General features: G+C 37.4%; 1 pseudogene; it reads right to left on the bottom strand.

The window, feature by feature from the left end:
• Positions 1 to 213: 213 nt before the first annotated feature.
• Positions 214 to 9,369, bottom strand: LOC107174947 (uncharacterized; annotated as a pseudogene).
• Positions 9,370 to 19,866: the final 10,497 nt, after the last annotated feature.

The raw sequence follows: 19,866 nt of genomic DNA on the forward strand, positions 1-19,866 counted from the left end.
GTTTGAACGCCACGAAAATCAGATAAGTTCAAAGAGTTCGTAAAGAGCCAAAGAGAATTAACTCTCTCACCAATTGCATAAAAAAAACTTCTTTATATGTTTATTGAATACGAGTACTTTATATAAGGTTGGTTACAATAATTTTTGGAAATAAATCCTAACCCAAAAATCAAATCTAAATCTAAATATTCCTTAATAGGAAAGAATCTAAATTCAATCATAATCCTAATGTAAGTAAATAGGAAAGAATTTAAACCAAATCAGAATCCTAGTCGAAGTAAATAGGGAAGAATCTAAATCAAATCAGGATCCTAACTGGCTTAAATGCCTTACATCAATTAAATGGAAACTAGGCGATTAAATTAGAAATAACTGATTTGTTTCCCTAATAGCCTCCTCAAGAAACAGGAAAGTATCTGAAAAAGGAAAATAATATATTTTCCCGCCATAATGTGCAAGCCAACTCCCTATTTCATGGAAGTGACTATTTGGAAACTTCAAGAGCCTGATGTGTGATTCCTTCAATGGGCGTCCACGAATTTGATTGAGCCCAAGTTGCTTGAATCAATCCATTAAGCGCTTCTTTGAATTTCTTTACTCGAGCTCTTGTAACGGGTCTAACGGGAACTTCAATAGGATCTGAATATGCCTCATCCCATGTGCTTGTGATAGTTTTATCTTTAATCTCATCATTCCCCCCCTCTTGAAGAGGATTTGTCCTCAAATCATCACCAACATCAAAAGAACTCAAATCAGAAACATTAAAAGTAGCACTTACATTGTACTCACCAGGCAAATCCAATTCGTATGCATTGTCATTGATCCGTTCCAAAACTTGGAATGGGCCATCCCCTCGAGGTAATAACTTAGAGTCCCTTCGTTCCGAAAATCGTTCCTTGTGCATGTGTAACCACACCCAATCGCCGGGTTCAAAGACTAGTTTATGTCGCCCTTTGTTGGCTTGTTTAGCATATTGCTCAATTCTCCGCTCAATGTTGAACTTCGTCCTCCCATGTATTTGTTTAACAATTTCAGCCTTTTTCTTGCCGTCTAAGTTAACACACTCAGAAATAGGTAATGGAGTTAAATCCAATGGGATTAAAGGATAAAAACCATAAACAATTTCAAACGGTGAATACTTAGTAGCAGAATGAACGGAACGATTATAAGCAAACTCAACAAGTGGTAAACAATCTTCCCAAGTTTTGATGTTCTTTTTAATGATAGCTCGCAATAAAGTAGATAAAGTTCTATTCACAACTTCTGTTTGACCATCAGTTTGAGGGTGACAAGTAGTTGAAAACAACAACTTAGTTTCTAACTTAACCCATAAGGTTTTCCAAAAGCAACTTAAAAACTTAGCATCCCTATCATAAACAATTGTCCTAGTCATACCATGCAACCTCACAATCTCCCTAAAGAATAGGTCAGCAACATTAGAAGCATCATCTGTTTTGTGACATGGAATAAAATGTGCCATCTTTGAAAATCTATCTACAACCACAAAAATTGAGTCTTTCCCTTGTCTAGACCTTAGTAAACCTAGTACAAAATCCATCGAAATATCAGTCCAAGGTGCACTAGGTATTGGCAAAGGGGCGTATAAGCCATAAGGTTGCACTTTCAATTTGGCTTGCCTACAAGTAACACGTCTACCACAAAGTCTTTCAACATCTCGTTTCATATGTGGCCAATAGAAGTGTTCCTGTAAAACTGCTAGAGTCTTTACAACTCCAAAATGCCCCAGTAACCCTCCTCCATGGGATTCTCTTACTAACAAATCTCTCAAAGAACAGTTAGGCACACACAGTTTATTCTCCTAAAATAAATAGCCATCATGCCTAAAGTATTTACCGACTACGGTCTTTTCACAAGCTTGGTATTCAACACTAAAATCATGGTCATTAGCATACAATTCCTTAATATGTTCAAAACCAAGTAGGTTAGCATTAAGTGTTGAGATTAAGACATACCTGCGGGAAAGCGCATCTGCAACAATGTTTTCCTTACCTTGCTTGAAACGAATGACATATGGAAATGTCTTAGTGAATTCTACCCATCAAGCATGTCTCTTGTTCAACTTGTGTTGGCCTTTAAGGTGTTTCAAGGACTTCAAGGACTCATGATCGGTGTGAATCATGAACTCCTTAGGCCATAGGTAGTGCTGCCACGTTTCTAACGCTCGAACCAATGCATACAATTCCTTATCGTAAGTAGGGTAGTTTAAGGCTGCCCCACTCAACTTTTCACTAAAGTAAGCAATTGGTTGTCCTTTCTGCATTAGGACTGCGCCAATACCAATACCTGAGGCATCGTATTCAATTTCAAATGTTTTATTAAAGTTAGGCAAAGACAATAAAGGAGCATTGGTCAACTTTTGCTTGATTATTTGAAATGCCTTCTCTTGCGCTTCTCCCCACTTGAATCCAACATCTTTTTTTATTACTTCAATAAGCGGTGCGGCTAATGTGTTAAAGTGTTTCACAAATCATCGATAGAAACTAGCAAGCCCATGAAAACTTCTCACATTACTTACACTTGTGGGACTCAACCACTCTTGGATTGCACGTACCTTTTCCTCATTAACCTGTATACCCTGTGCACTCACAACAAATCCTAGAAACACAAGTTTGTCGGTGCAAAAAGCACACTTCTTTAGGTTAGCAAACAACTTTTCTTTTCTAAGCACATCTAAAACAGATTTCAAATGCACTACATGATCGTTTATGTTTTTACTATAAATGAGGATATCATCAAAATAAACAATAACAAACTTGCCAATAAAAGCTCGCAAGACATGATTCATAAGTCTCATAAAAGTGCTTGGGGCATTAGTCAGACCAAAAGGCATGACTAACCATTCATGCAAACCATATTTTGTTTTAAAAGTAGTTTTCCATTCATCTCCTTCTTTCATTCTAATATGATGATATCCATTTTTCAAATCAATTTTGAAAAATACACAAGACCCATGTAATTCATCAAGCATGTCATCTAGCCTAGGAATGGGATGTCAATACTTTATTGTTATATTGTTGATGGCTCGACAATCAACAAACATCCTCCACGTCCCATCCTTCTTAGGAACTAATAAAACGGGAACTGCACATGGACTCATGCTTTCTCTCACGTATCATTTTTCCATTAATTCATTAATCTGCCTTTGAAGTTCCTTGGTCTCCTCCGGATTGCTCCTATAGGCTGGTCTATTTGGAATGGCTGCACCGGGCACCAAATCAATCTGATGCTCAATCCCTTGGATTAGAGGTAAACCATGTAGTGTTTCCTCAGGAAAGACATCCTCATACTCCTGCAAAAGAAAAGTAATAGAATTAGGGAAAGTATGGTCAAATTCATTAGTGTTTAAAAATGCCTCTTTGTACAAAAGTACAATCATCGGCTGGTGTAAGAACAACGCTTTTTTTTTTTTATCTCACTGGCTCTCGCGTAGAAATTCTTTTGTTTTCCATCTAATTTTCCTCAATGGCCGTATTTTTTTTTTTGTTTTTCTCTCACATTTTCCTTAGCCTCTTTTTGAATTTCAATCTCTTTTTCTCTCTCTCTGTAGGCTCACTTGGTCTCCATAAACCTGCTTTGGTGTCAATGGAACAAGAGTGATGTTGCGTTGATTAAATACAAATGAATATTTGTTGGTGAAGCCATCATGTTTCACACGTCTGTCGAATTGCCAAGGTTGCCCAGTAACAAGTGTCCAGCCTGCATTGGCACTACATCACAAACCACCTTATCTTCATACTTGCCAATCCAAACAGTCACTAGTACCTGCTTGTTCACTTTCACCTCTCCACTGTCATTTAACCACTGTAGTTTGTATGGTCGTGGGTGTTTAAGTGTCGGAAGCCCTAACTTCTCTACAATGATAGTACTAGAAACATTAGTACAACTTCCTCCATCAATAATCATACTACATACTTTGTCTTGAACGTACCACCTAGTATGTAAAATGTTTTCCCGTTGCACTGCTTCATCTTCCTTTACTTGCACACTCAAAGCTCACTACTGAAGTCAATTCCCCAAGGGCTATATACTCTTCATCTTCGACATCCTCTAATGGTGGTATCTCATTCTCTTCTGTCTCATCTTCAATTACAATCTCACCATCGTCCCGTAATACCATAACTCTTTTATTCGCGCATTTACTTGCAATATGCCCCCTGCCTTGACATTTAAAACACTTAATGTCACGATTCCTAATGGCAGGAGTCACGGTGTTACCTTGTGTGTTGTGCTTGGAGGGCTCGAATCTTAGCTTAAGTGTAGTAGATGCTTGTGGCCTCTTGTCTCGTTTCACACAGCTCGGCTTCCAAGGAGTAGAACTCGAGCTATGGCTGCACGAGTGTTACCCCTCCTCTTGAGTCGCTGCTCAATCTTGATGTTGTTGACTATCTCCTCAATCTCCACATAATGTTGCAACTCAACCTTATCTGTAATCTCCCGATTAAGTCCATTTAAGACTCGTGCCATGGTAGCTTCTCTATCCTCCTCCACATTTGCTCCAATAATGGCAATCTCCATTTCTTTATAATAATCCTCAACGCTTCGGCTACCTTGTGTAAGACGTTGTAATTTTTGGTACAAGTCTCGATAATAGTGGTTAGGTACAAAACGCCTTCTCATCAATGATTTCATTTCATCCCATGTCTCAATTGGACGTTCCCTATTTCGCTTCCTGCTTATAACAAGCTGATCCCACCAAGTAATAGCATAGTTAGAAAACTCAATCACAACCAATTTTACTTTTTTTGCCTCTGAATAATTGTGGCAGTCAAATATGAACTCCATTTTCTTCTCCCATTCAAGGTATGCTTCTGGGTCAGATTTTCCTTGAAAAGATGGAATCTTCATCTTTATGCCACTCAATCCATCTTCTCTATTCCTAGCTCTCCTACCTTGTCTATCTCTCCTATAGCTACCCATTGAGTCCTCTCCTTCATCATACTCATCCCTATAATAGTTATCAATCTCTCCTTCAGTTGGAGCTCTTTCTCTCCTATGTGTTTGGGGAACGGGTTGTGGCTGCCCTGCACGTGTGTTCTCCACCTGATCCAAATGCTCGTGGATGAGCTCTAATTCAGCCTTCATCATCATTCTCATCTCTCCCATCAATGCTTGAATTTGTAAATTCTGAGTAGTTGCAGATTGATCCTCTTCATTTGTGTTTCGTTCTAGGTTGTGAGACATAGCTATTATCTGCAAAAGAATGTTGGAAATAATGTAGAAGGACCTCACCTCACTCCCTTACGTGTTTCACTCAAGAAAAATGACTCATTTGGCTTTTACCCTCTAATACACTCACACTCTCTTGCCTTTTTCCACTTTTAGTAATCCTCACTCGGTTCTTATCAAACTAATCAAACCAATATTAGGATTTCAGCAGCAATTCACAAAGATGACAACTAAGGAGAATTTAATTTCAAGAGTAAGAAGGCAACGTGTACAAAAGTCAAGTTTTGATTTTGGGCAAAAATTTCACCGATGGGGTAAAACTTATTGTGGACTTCCAAGACACAAATAATGAAAGAAAAAAAATGAAAGATTTTAAGAGGAGATTGGAGTTTCTTTTTTTTTTAAGGAAAAGGAATAGGTAAAACTTGTAGATTTAAGGAGAATTAAACCACAAAGATGCAAAATTGATTTTAAAAGGAAAGCTTAAAAATACTGTTCACACAACACTATTCCTTTTTTATTTATTTATAGATATTAGAACAAGATGAAAAATTCAAACAAGAATGAAAAACAATAAAGATAGATGGATCTGACCTTGGAGCCTAAGCTCTGAGACCAAATGATACGAACCCCGTGAAGAACTGACGCGACCCTAATCAATTTAGTTTCCAAGATCGAATCTAAACCAAGGATGGAATGGAACCTCGACCCAATGCTTATTGAAAGCACGAACCTTGGTATGTGAAGACGCCACAACCAGCTATGGATGGTCTGATTGATAAGTCAAGAGTTTGAACGCCACGGAAATCTGATAAGTTCAAAGAGTTCAAAAAGAGCCAAAGAGAATTAACTCTCTCACCAATTGCATAAAAAAAACTTCTTTATATCTTTATTGAATACGAGTACTTTATATAAGGTTGGTTACAAGAATTTTTGGAAATAAATCATAACCCAAAAATCAAATCTGAATCTAAATCTTCCCTAATAGGAAAGAATCTAAATCAAATTAGAATCATATTCTAAGTAAATAGGAAAGAATTTAAACCAAATTAGAATCCTAATCTAAGTAAATAGGAAAAAATCTAAATCAAATCAGGATCTTAATTGGCTTAAATGCCTTACATCAATTAAATAGAAACTAGGCGATTAAAATAGAAATAATTGATTTGTTTCCCTAATAGCCTCCTCAAGAAACAGGAAAGTATCTGAAAAAAAATAATATATTTTCCCACCATAATGTGCAAGCCAACTCCCTATTTCATGGAAGTGACTATTTGGAAACTTCAAGAGCCTGAATCATGCATTTATCATATGCGATTCCTTCAACGGGCCTCCACGAATTTGATTGAGACCAAGTTGCTTGAATCAAACCATTAAACGCTTCTTTGAATTTCTTTGCTCGAGCTCTTGTAACGGGTATGACGGGAACTTGAATAGGATCTGAATATCCCTCATCCTATGTGCTTGTGATAGTTTTATCCTTAATCTCATCACCCACACCACATAAACTTTTGACAACATCTTTAATATTATGGATCAATAAAATAACATAAACATGTTAAAACATAAGGATCAATAATTTCTAATATACACTTAAAGATTAACAAACATTAATAGTTAAAAAAAATACCTAAGAGGATTGGGTTATCGAATATTCACACGTATATCAATCAAATTCGGAGATATGAATTGGAATTCATTGATCGGAATCTTAACAGTTCCTTCTTCTAACCTCGTAAGCAAAGTTATAAGGAAGAAAATAATCTTATACTTATTTGAAAGTGGTCTGTACTCGCTTGTAGTTGAAACAACTTTCAAATTCTTGACACTGTACAAATAACCATCACTCAACATGTACCTAAACCTTATCACTAAATTTTTCCTGATTGTTGCATGCATTAGATTTTCCTATGAAAAAAAATGCTACATTAAGTGTAAAACAATTAGGAAAAAAATTGGAGAAAACAATGGGAGAATGAATTTTTTATACAACCTTTTCATCAATAAAAATCATGTTCACACTAATCAATTGTCCATTCTTCTTGGTATTAACAAACTCTCACATCCTACAAAGCCTAACTCTTATCATCCAACTATCTTTATCATTGTTCAACTAATGAAGAAAAGAGTATTCCATGAAGCACACAATACTAAAGCTCAAATAAGTCAAAAAATAAAAAACACAAGAATATTTCTAAAGAGGATGTTGGTTAAATAATAAAAAAAAATCCAAACATAACAAATCTTAAATACTTAATGTTTATAAAGTTCGAAGAAGCCAAAAGACACTAAACAAAATGTTGCATAATTAAATATGAGATTATAGCATTAAAATTAGGCATTAGTGGCATTAGTGAGGTGATAAGTGCATATTTTCCATATATTTTGCTATTAATTTCTCCATCTTTTTCTTGTTTTGGTCTTAAATATTCTAGTTATTTTAGTTAATTTTTTATTTAGTAAATTATATTTTATTGTGTTAATTTTTATCTTAATTTTATTTATTTTGTTATTTTAGGTATATTCTGGAATTAAAGAGAAATTAAATCGGAGCATTCAGGAAAGAAATTTGATTGAAGATTGAGAGTCAAAAGTGCACAAGAGATCAAGAATTGGAAGGAATTAGAAAATAAAGAATATTCTCTAATTAAAGCTTGTATGGGCCAAGCAAAATTAATGTTGCACATGGAGCTAAAATTAGAAAATGGAAGTCAAAATGGAAGCCAAAATGGAAGCCAAGCCATCACATGAAAGCAAAATTGGAAAACAAAGATTGCAAATCAAAAGTGGCCAGCACGTGAAAGGAAAGAGAATAAAGCCTTTTGGCTTTAGGAAATCATGGCCAAATCATTATTGGCTTATTAATTGAAGCATGAAAATGGCGGTTTTGGGCTTTGGATTTAATTCTTTCCATGCAAGGATTTAAAAAAGCCACAATTGAAGCATTATAAAAAGGATCAAGCGGAAGCAACACATGGGGATTTTTTTTTTGCAGCCATAAATTCATGATATGGACCAAAGGAGGTATGTTGAATGTCGGTTGGTGTGGGCTGAACATGGTTTAGTTCAAGGAGGTAGTTTTTCAGGGTAGAAACAAGGTTAAGGTCACGTGTCAGGGGAAAACTATGAGGGATGGTTTTCCACTCATAGGCTTGGTCCTGTGTCTAGAAGATTTTAGTGACAGGGTGTTGAAAGTAGGGACGATGGACAATGAAGATTGAGGTGAATTGTTCACCTTCTTGATCAGGGAGAAGATTGAGGTGATGGTGATTTATGATAAGGCTGAGTTTTTTTCTCCACCAAGAGAGTCCATAACAAAGAATGGGCTCTGGTTGGGTCAGTGAGATGTCTGAATATTGTATGTACAGGGAAGATAAGCTTAGTAGCATATGAAACAGTGAGGCACCATAGGTACCACAGTTCATCTTCTGTAATATTTTTGGAGGGGTCAATGGTAAGTCTTGTGAGAAAAAGGTGATTAGGGTGAAAACTAGGAAAACCATATGACTGAGCATGATATATGTTCATGAAGTACCAAAAAACAAATTTCTTAGCAAAGTCTTAGATTTGATAGGGACTAGAAAACGTGAGATTACAAGGGAAAGATTTCCTTGTAAAGGCTGAGTTTGGCAAAGGAGAATTCATGAAGATCACTGGTATTGTAACAGAGGAGGATATGAGAGTAAGAGGGGCTGAAGATGGAGGCCTGGATAGCATATCAGGAATGAGATTTTGATCTCCTTTAATATGCTAGATTGAAAAATCATATTTGGAAAACCATGTCTTAAGACGGAGAAGGTGTTTATCTGGAAGTGTCTTGTTTTTTAAATTAAGAATTTTCGGAAAAGAGGAGTTGTCTAATCTGATAAGAAAATTATGGCCAATGAGATGAAATTTAAACTTTTGAATTCCATATTTTATGACTAACATCTCCTTGTAGATTACGTGATAGTGTTTTTCCGATTCTTTAAACTGACCATTGGCATGAGCATAGTAAGCTTCTTTTCCATCAAGCTTTTCTAAAAGTACTGCACCCCAGTACTCATCACTTGCATCTATTTGGAGAATGCACTGTCCTTCAATGGGAATCTTTAGTGGAAAAGGATGCTGGGTAATCTTCTTTAGATGTTGAACTGCAGCAGTCTGAGAGGGACCCCATGATGGAGCAGATTTCTTAAGCATTTTTTACAGCTGGCTGGTGTGGATTGTCACATGAGGGAAGAAATCCCGAAGATAATTCACAATGCCTAGAAATTGTTGAATTTGTTTTCTGGACCAGTTCTTGAGCAATGTGTAGACCAGGATGGTAATGACCATCTTTAATGACCATTCCAAGAAATTCTACAGATTCCTGGCCTAAGATGCTCTTTTTGTCAGAAAGCATAATGTCATGTGAGTCCACTATCTTGAGAAAGTAGGAAAGTAAATCTTGATGGGAGTCATGATCTTTAGAAAATAAGAGCACACCATCGATGTAGATAAGTGCATGATGGAGTATGGGCTCAAAGATTTTGATCATGGCCTTTTGAAAAAGTGAAGGTGCTACTTTGAGACCAAATGGCATTACTTTCCACCGATAGTGGGCATTTGGAATACAAAAGGCAGTTTTGTGACGATCAACAGGATGAATTCCTAGTTTCCAGAATCCAGCTTTAAGGTCAAATTTGGAAAAGACCTTAACATCACGAATATGGACAAACAAAGATTGAATTTTTGGCAAAGGGAATTTATCATCTCGGAGGAAAACAGTTAAGAGGCTGATAATCTATGACAAGACATTTTTTGCCTCGGACTATTTCAGACCATTTTTCCACATAGAAGGCTTGACAAGCCCAATCTGAATTTGTGGGTTCAATAAGCCCTTGTTCAAGCAATTGAGAGCATTCTTGTTGGGCTAATTTAAGATCAGATGGTGTCATACCAGGATGGGTAGCTTTGGTAAGATTGATGTCTTCGTTGAGCTTAAAGGGAAGCTTAATGAAGAAGTCTTTATTTTTCCACAATGGACATGGATGTGAAAATTGACTATGGCTTTCAGGACAGAAAGGAAGAAACTGGGTTTTGAATGAGTCATAAAAAGAGGGAGAGTTTGAGATGGAAAACAGTCTCAGGACATCAGTGTATGGTTAAAACATTTGCTTGTACCGAATGCCAGAGGTTGTAATGTGAAGGTTTTTAATCAGGTGAAGTATGTCGAACCCAATTAAAAGATCCTTATCAGGTAGAGTGGATCCAATAATTTTGATCCAAATAACACAATTTGGGAAAAACTGAATACCAACTGGTTTTTTGGTAATCAAGTTGGTTTGGAATAACTCACCATTGGCTGCTCTGAAATACTCTTTATGCTTTTCCCAAAAATGAGATGGAAGAATTGATGGATTGAGCATACTTTTTTGTGCTCCAGTGTCAATGAATCCAATGACAAGAATTGGTTTGTCAAAATTTTCGGGTAAAAGATGGATTTTGATTGAAGGAATTGGTACGACTGGCTAGGTTGTGTGTGTTTGTTGTATTGTTTGGATTATTGAGACACTATCTGGGTCAGAGTGATCTTCTGTAAGAACAAAAGCAGTTTGTTCGTCATAATCTTCCTGTTCTGAAAAAAAAAAAAGATTCAACATCATCATCGTCGGAGATCAACGAAGAACCTTGAAGATGTTCAATGAGATGAACTGATTTAGAAGGGCGGTTTGGACAATTTCTAGCAAAATGCCCTTTTGGATTTGGAGGATTGGGTAAGATCCTTTTTCAGAAAAAGTGGTAGGGTTTTTTGGGTCTAGATGAAGTGCGGTTTTTCTTGTGTGGGCATCAGTATTTCTGGAAATGAGATTTTTTCTTGGTTAAACAACTGCAATCTTTCTCACTTTTACACTTGATAGAGAGATGAGGTTTTTTGCAGGCACTTTTGATGGATGGTTGTTTTCCATCAGATCTTTGAAAAATTCTTTTTGTTCACAGAGTTTCTCCAACCAATTTACTGCCAACTGATAGATTTTTCCTAAAGAAAGGTTGGCGATATCCAATTGATGAATAGTGAATTGTCTTTGTAATTATGGCTGGGTTTCTTTGGGAAGAGATGCCAAAAAGACGTGCTTTAACGAAGGATCACTAAAGCCATTAAGCTTGTAGTACATCGTAGACATTCTTTTGTAACGAACAACATTTCATTTGATGGAATTCTCGTCATGTTTGTTCATTAGCAGCAGTAGCTTCTCCAAGAAATTGTTCATAAATGATACTAAGAACTTGAGGAATTTCAGCTTGGACCAACTGAAGTTGTCTGTATTGGCCAGTAAGACGAGAACCGAATTCTTTAAGGATTGTTTGAGACGTTGCTCCAGTTCTGAGCATCTGAACATCTATCCATGCTGAAAATTCTTGGAATCAGACTAGCCATTTGACTTTCGGGATATCATCAAAGGTAAACCATGGGCCATTTGAAGGTTTAGGAGGATTGTCATGAGAAGGTGTAGTGGGGTTGGTAATTGACTATGCTTATTCAACAATCGATGTTCTTGGAGGAGAAGATGAAGGAGATGGATCATTGGACCCTGTAGAGGGTTGAACCATTAACAATTTTGAGATATCAGCCAAATTTGCTTCAGAGTCTGAAGAAAGAGTGGATTCTTTTAAGGATTCGTCAGAGGATTCTTGATCAGAAGAAGTGTCTTCTAATTCAGATAAATGAGAACAAACTTGGGACGAATACTGATGTAAAGGTGCTTTGTCTTTTGGTTCAGGTTTAGGAGTTAATTCTTTCAAAGATTGTAGATCTGGGACAGATGGTGGTTGTTGATGGGCTGGTGGTGGTTCTGTGGTTTTGGTGGGTTTGGGTTTTTGTTTAGGTGGAGTTGGAGTTGGAGTTTGCCTATACAAAGTATGGGACAATCCAAAAAATTTGGCATAATCTACCGGCTGTCGGGACATAGATGGTGTATAAAACGGATGGTAGGTATTGAAGGTTGGTGTATGGAGAGGCAAGGTAGGAGTTTTGGCAAATAAGGAAGGTTGTTGCTTATCTGCATCTATTCTGGCTAGTTCAGCTTTTAGTCTTCTAATTTCTGCCTCTTTTTGGTTGAATTCTGGACCCTAGTACCGATTTTGAATCATCAGCCAGAGTTTTGTATCAAGCTGAGAGACTTGATTTTTCAAGTTGAGCCGTGATCTTATCAACTTTTGTGTCAGTCCGCTTAACTTGAGTCGCAACCCTTTCAATTTTGTCATCAAGGGTTTTGAAAGCCGAATTTTGTGCTCTGGCATTCTGTGTTTGCCAGTTTAGGACGGCTTTAAAAGGTCTTGGATCCTCAAGTTGGCCTGTGGGAGTTACCGGAGACAGGATAAAAGGTTTGGTGACAACCTTTGTCTGCGGATCTGTGTGCTTTTCCAAAGGTGGAAACTGCTCTTGGTACAAGCTGGATGTAATCATCATGCAAGACTGGATTGGTGTTGGCTGAATACTAGGCTGATTAGCCTCTTGTTTGCATGGTTTTTGTTGATACTCATTTTGGATGAGCCTCAATCCTTTTTTATAGATCGGAAAAGGAGTCGTATTAGCTAGATCATCTGGAGGCAAATGAGGCCTTTTTCGGCATGGTTCCATCTTATGACTTTTCTTTTTTTGACGTCTGGGTCGTCTGTTAAAGTCATCATCATCATCTTCTTCAAGGCATGGACAGCCTGGATCACACATATGGGAACCTGGAACATCCCATAAAAAGTAACCATTAATCTTATCTGGGTAAATCAGGTAGCCACCAGAAGCAAATCCATGGATGGGAATGTTTTCCTATGCTGTTGGAACAACGGTAATCATAGAAGAGTAAGAGAAAGAAGCTCTGGCTGGTGTTTGTTCAGTGGGTGGCTGAAAGGTCATCCTAACCGTTCCATCGGCTCTTTTTTCAAAGAGAGCGTCAGAAGTTTGAACAGGTTGGGAATTTTGGTGAAATTTTTCATTATTGGATAGCCACTCAAGAGGCATAAGTTTAAGAAGCTCTTTCTTTTGAATCTGTCTTGGGATCTGGACTATGGAATGGATGGTTTCTGAATCAGCAATAATCATTAGAGCATCAGATGAGGTTTGTGGTGTAGGAAGGTCAAGTGCATGGTTTTGTAATCGATACACCAGCTGGTGGTGTAACGTTGCCATTTTTAACGAAACTGTTGCAGTTGGATCTGAACCTTTAGAGTTGTGGGTAGATTGAGATCATCAAGAGAGAAGTTGAAATTAGGGTAGAAAGTCAAAAGAACACTTCCTGCGTGTAGAGTGGTCAAGACAGTGCCAATCACTGCATGTTGGTACTCTTTGAACCGAGTGTCAAGTAGTGCTAATCGGGCGGTGACTGGTAACCCTTTTCTACCATGAAGAGTGAGAATCAATCGAACTCCGCCAAGATGGAGATGAGTATATCCTTCTCTTTTCCATTGGGAGACAAGCTCTGTTGGAATTTCTAACGTGACATACTGTTCCGATTGTGTTGCTTGAAGAGCACATTGGTCTAATCGAGATGACTGGACATTTTCTTTAGGAGCAGGTCTTTAATATTCCGAGTAAAGGAGTTTGGTCTTTGATATAGTTTGTATGGGCTTATGAGAGGCATAAAAGATTCACTGATCTAAACTGAATCAGGGACATAAGAATATTCAACAACGTTTTCTATTTTTGAGGCAAGGTGTTTAGTACATGTTTTCGGCTAAAAAAGTGATGAAGAAAGAGTAACAGGAGCAAGATTTTTTGAGTTGGATGAAGAAGCCATTAGAGAAGTTTTTCCTCTATTCACCAATTAAACAGACAGATCTCATGTTTACCACTTCTTGCTAGGTTTGTGCTAGGCTCTAATACCACTCGGGACAACCACTGTTCATCCTATCCTGCATCCAAGGACAAAGAAAATTAAATGCAGGAAAAGAAATAAATAGGAATCAATTTAAAAATATGCCAAGGTTACGGGATCCACTCTCGGATTTCAAATTATGGTTATAACATTCTCTCAAATTTATATTTTGCATTTCTTTTGCCAGTTACTTATTATGCTATGGGACCAAATACCTAATGTGCCACAATTATACTAGAGTATCAACATTATGTCAAAATATCATATAAATATAAAGAGACCTGTATCTATAAATTAAGATGACATAAAAGAAACCGGTAAGGAAGAAAAATACAAATACAAAATAAAATAAACTTTAAGACTCACTTCGGAGAGTAATTATTTCAATAATTTGAATTCTTTATCTTCACCTTTTACTTTATCTTAGAAAATTTAGCCACTCATATTAAAAAAAAAAAAACACTCATTTTATTTAACAGACTTCTGAAATATATTATAAGAAAATTGATTATATAAGAAAACAAGAAAATAGAAGAAAGAAAGAATTCCTCCCCTTTCCTCTCGTTCTCCTCCCCTTGCCTTTTATAGGCGAGGAATGCATCCTCTTCTTTTATTTTATTATTATTTATTTTATTTTTTATAATATATATACATAAAGAAGTGTAACGGTCAAGTGGCAAAATGGCCACCTGACCATCATGGGCATGTTTGCTCACTTTTTCTCCTTTTCATTTTTTTATTTTTTTTACATATTTTCAATAATGCATTCCAAATGACTCTAACAATTCTTTTTTGTTTCTCATTTCCAGTTCCAACTCCTCTTTATTCTTGAAATATATCTACACTATAAAATCAACATAAAATTAACATATTACAAATTAATTTAACATAAAAATATATTTGGGGAGTGTTAAGATAATTTGGAAATAATAAGTGCATTAATCAACTCTGTAAGTGAAAAATTAATAATTTTATCCTTATTAAATGTACATTTTTTAGTGTCAATCACCTATCTAATTGGCTACTCAAATAAGATAAGAGTAAAGTCATAAACATTAATTATAAAAGAAAATAAACAATCTCAAAAAAATAAATTGAATGATAGAAATCCAATCATCCTTAACCAAATAGAAAATTTAGCCTAACATAATTGAATCAGCAATAAAAGAGTTGATAAAACCATTCATTGAGATTAATCCAAATGGATGTTGCTCCAATTTAATTCCTTTTGGCCTCTCTTTTTTTTTTTCCTCTTCTTGCGGCTGCATCTGGCCAATGGAGGAAATAGCAGAAGGGATAAAAGGTTTGGATACCACATTTCGGTGGGAATCTATGTGAGTTTCTAAAGGAGGAAAGGAGGAAGAGTAGTCTGAAGAGGTAGAAGAAGAAAACATCATACAAGCTATCGGCTGGACGATAGGTGTTGAGTGTGGGATGGGAGAGGGAATCTCAGGTTTGCAATGCTTTGCAATCCATTTGAGTTCTTTTTTGAAGATGGGTAATGGAGCTGGAGGAGGTGGAGGATCTTTTGGGGATTTGGGTTCATAGTGTTGACATGAGAGTGGAAGTTTGTTCTTTTTGGGTCTCTGTTTGGTGGCATAATCATCGTCCTCTTCCCAATCATCCCAACAGGGACAATTTAGGTCACACATGCCGGAGCCTGGGACATCCCATAGGAAATGTCCATTTTGCTTTGCTGGATAAACAGGGTATCCGTCATAATTGAACCCTGTAATGGGCAGATCTTCGTGAGCTGTTTGAATAGCTGTGATCATTGAAGAATAGGTAAAGGAGAGCCAAGGGGGCTCTTGTGGAGCACTCGGAGGAGGTTTAAAAGTCATTCGGACTGTTCCATCTTGTCGTCTTTCAAACATGCTTTCAGATGTCTGAATTGGAGCTGTGTTGGTATGGAACTGCTCATAATTGGAGATCCATTCAAGAGGCATAAGCTTGATAAGCTCATGACGAGGAAGTTGTCGTGGGATCTGGATGATTGTGGGAATTTGGTCAGATTCTGCTAACACCATGAGGATGTCAGAGTGGTGTTCTGGAGTGGGTAGATCTAAGGCATGATTTTGAAGCCTATAGACCAGTTGGTGGTGTAAAGTGGCCTCTCCTTAATCCTGCCAAAGCCACCTCTCTTACCTGGACATTACTTGAATGGTTCTCCCCAATACCATGGTGGAGAAAGAAGCTCTAACAACTGTCAGAGATTTACAATCTTGAACGAATGCCTGCCTTTGAAGCACAATTGTTTACATCAGTATTTATCATTCATAGGCCATACTTCCAACATTCAGACACAAATATCTTTTGGACTCAAGACCAGGTATATGAATGGTTTACTGCACCTCACCCAGCTGTCATTGACAATGAAATCCAATCCAACCTGCACAACTACCTTTGTCAATTGAACCACCAAACTCCATCACACCGAGATATCTTTCACACCTCCTTAGGACCACAACATGACCTCATCATGATCCCCACTCCATCCGCCATATCCAAACCAAAGTCCACAGGAATCATCATCAAAGAAGAAAAACCAGACTACACTGACTTCCTTTACCAAGACTCCCAAGACCCATTGGAAGAATTCCTTCCTCTAAGCCAACATCTCTAACAGTTTCCACAACCAACCATGTATGAACCAGGATCATCATCCCAACCCTCCAAAGTTGACAAGGCCACTCAGATGCCAAGCCCCAAGTCCCAGTCATCACCCCCAAGCCAGGATACTGAAGATATTGCCCTTATCCACCTTGCCGTGGTCCCCACTGTAAGCATCCAAAGCTCTCTAAAACCTTTTCCCCAAAATACAACCGTGATACGGACCTAGATGAAATAGAAAGCTCATCCGAAGACGAGTACATTAATCTCCGCTCTCCATAAAGTAGTTTGTCTTGTTGTAATAATTATGTTCTACTTTATGGTTTTGTCCTGTATAATTATTAAGGCTTGCTTTTACTTTAAGCTTTTGCTTTTGTCAAAGTCATGCTTTAATTATTAAAGCACACTTTGTCCTTTGTAATCATTAAAGCTGTCATGATGTGTCTTTTACTTTTACTTTTGTAAAAGATAGGGATCCTGTCCTATCTTCTTCGAGAATTCTCCTATATAAAGAATTCTCCCTTTGTTTGTAAAATAAGAAGTTTTCGAAGAAATAAACTGTGCTTCCATCAAACTATGAATTTCTAAACTCTCTTCTCTCTCTGCAAATGAAGATCTAGAGAAAGAAAAGAAATAAAGAATTAAATTTGTTCATTGTGGAACCTTCCATCAAGAATTTGCATTCTTGTGGCGTTCCAAATTTAGACTTATCACTCACCTTCTCATCTATTTCTTAAGTGTGGCATCAATATCATTCTCTATACCTTTAGTTCATGCTTTTCTTAAGCATTGGGTCAAGGTTTTGTTTGTCATAAATCTGTTTAGAACTTTCTTGGGAAGTTGAAACTACAATTTAAGTGTGAGTTTCAAAGTTTCATTGTGGGATTCGCATCAGATGGTTGAACCATGAGTAAGCCAAAGATATCTGCATATTAAGTCTCTGAGTCTGAGGAAGATTACTCTTGAGAATTAGAACTATAATAAGTGAATGAGTCAGAATTTGGATCACTGTCTTGTAACCCAACACTTTGGTAAAAGTATTGGTGTACAGGAGCTTTGTCTTTCCTTGGTTCAGGAGTTGCCTTTGGAGAGTCTTCAAGTATTGGAGAGGTTTCTTTTGGTTTTGGTTCTAAAATTTTGACTTTCGTGGCTGGCTTTTTGGATATTGAAGGTGTTGTGGGAAGTTCTGAATTTTGTAAAGAAGATGAGAAAGACCAAAGAATTTGTTGTAGTCCATTGGTGGTTTGGAAGGATTATAGAAGGGCTGATATGTATCAAATAGAGGGGCTGGAATTGGTAAAGATTGAGTTTTGGTGAAAAGGGGTGGTTGTTCTTTGTCTACATCAATTCTGGCTAGCTCAGCTTTTAACTTTCTAATCTCTACTTTTTTTTTGTTAAATTCTGGACCCCATATATGATTGTTGATCATTGTTATGAGATCAACATCTAATTCAAAGATTCTGTTCTGCAAATTCAGATACATTTGTTCTAACTGAGCATTGAGTGAATCCACCTTGGTTTCAGTCTTGCTAACCTGGGTTGCAACTTTGTCCATTTTTCTCCCAAGATTATGAAGTGCTTGGTTTTGAGCATTCGCATTCCGAGTTTGCTAATTTAAGACTGCTTCATATTGCTTTGGGGCTTCTGGTTGACCAGAAGATGTGATGGGTGACTGCACAAAAGGCTGAGAAACAACTTTGGTTTGTGGATTTGTTTATTTTTCAAGTGGGGGAAATGATTCTTGGTAGGACTGACGGGAGGAGGAAAACATCAGGCATGACCTGAGCTTTGGTGGTGGAGGAACAGTTTCTGGTGATATAGCCTTTTCTTTTTCTATCCATTTGAGAGCCTTTTTATAGATCGGTAAAGGCTGACTTGAACTTGGATCATCTGGTGGTGCTGGAGAATATGATCTGCAAGGAGTCTTTGGATGGGAAGGTTTCTTCTTTCTCCTTCGTCTTCTCCTAATGATTTCAAAGTCTTTATCATCATCGTATGGATCTTCTAAGCAAGGGCAATTAGGGTTGCACATATGGGCTTCTGGAACATCCCATAAGAAGTGTCCATTGACTTTGTCAGGATAGACTGGATATCCTTCTGAAGAAAATCCATAAAGTGGAAGATTTTCTTCTTGTCCCATGGTTACTGCTTTGATCATAGTAGTATATGAGAGCCTTGGAGCATCGGAATCTGAAGATTGTCATGGGGTCTGGAAAGACATCTTAACTTGGCTATCAGATCTTCTTTCAAAAATGGCTTCAGAAGTTTAGATTGGCTCTGAGTTTTGGTAAAACTACTCATAGTTGGAAAGCCATTCAAGGGGCATGAGTTGAAGCAACTCTTGCTTTTGAATTTGTTTGGGGATTTGGATTATTGTTGGGTTTGTATCAATGTCTGCAAGGATCATCAATGCATCTGTGGTTGTTTGTGAAGTGGGGAGGTATAGTGCATGATTCTACAATCGATACACTATTTGATGATGGAGAGTGGCTATTTATGAAGTGGGTGTTTGGTTTACTCCTTGGAGCTGGATCTGGACTTTTATGGTAGTTGGGAGATTTGGGTCTTCAAGGGACATGTTGAAATTGGGGTAGAAGGTTAACAATACACTTCCAGCATGGAGTGTAGTTAAAACAGTACCAATAACAGCATGTTGGTATTCTTTGAATCTGGTATCCAGTAGGGCAATTCTAGCCGTGATTGGCAAGCCTTTTCTGCCATGTAAGGTGAGAATTAGCCTTACTCCTCCAAGATGGAGGTGCGTATACCCTTCTCGTTTCCAGTTGGTTACGAGATCTGTAGGTATCTCGAGTGTAACATATTGTTCACTCTGGGAGGCTTGAAGAGCACATTGATCTAGTCTTGAAGACTGGATGTATTCTTTGGGTAGAGCTCTTTTAGTAGAGATCAAGGTTATGATACTTCTGGTGAAAGAGGTTTTTTGTTTGTAAAGATGGTATGGGCTCATTACTGGGAACTGTGATTCATTGATCTGGGCTGATTCTGGAATATAAGAGTATTCAACAAGATTTTCAATTTTTGAAGCAACATGTTTCTGACAAGAACGAGATAAAGAAAGAGTAGAAGAGAGAGAAATATGAGAAGATTCAGAGGAAACTAGGTTTGTAGATGAGGATGCCATAGTGATGAGATTTCTTCTAGGTTGACAAGTAACACTTGAACACATTAAACTATGATACCACCCCTGCTTGAGTTCGTTTGGCTCTGATACCAA

Source organism: Citrus sinensis, chromosome 9 (genome assembly GCF_022201045.2).
Source record: "Citrus sinensis cultivar Valencia sweet orange chromosome 9, DVS_A1.0, whole genome shotgun sequence".
NCBI classification, from domain to species: Eukaryota; Viridiplantae; Streptophyta; class Magnoliopsida; order Sapindales; family Rutaceae; genus Citrus; species Citrus sinensis.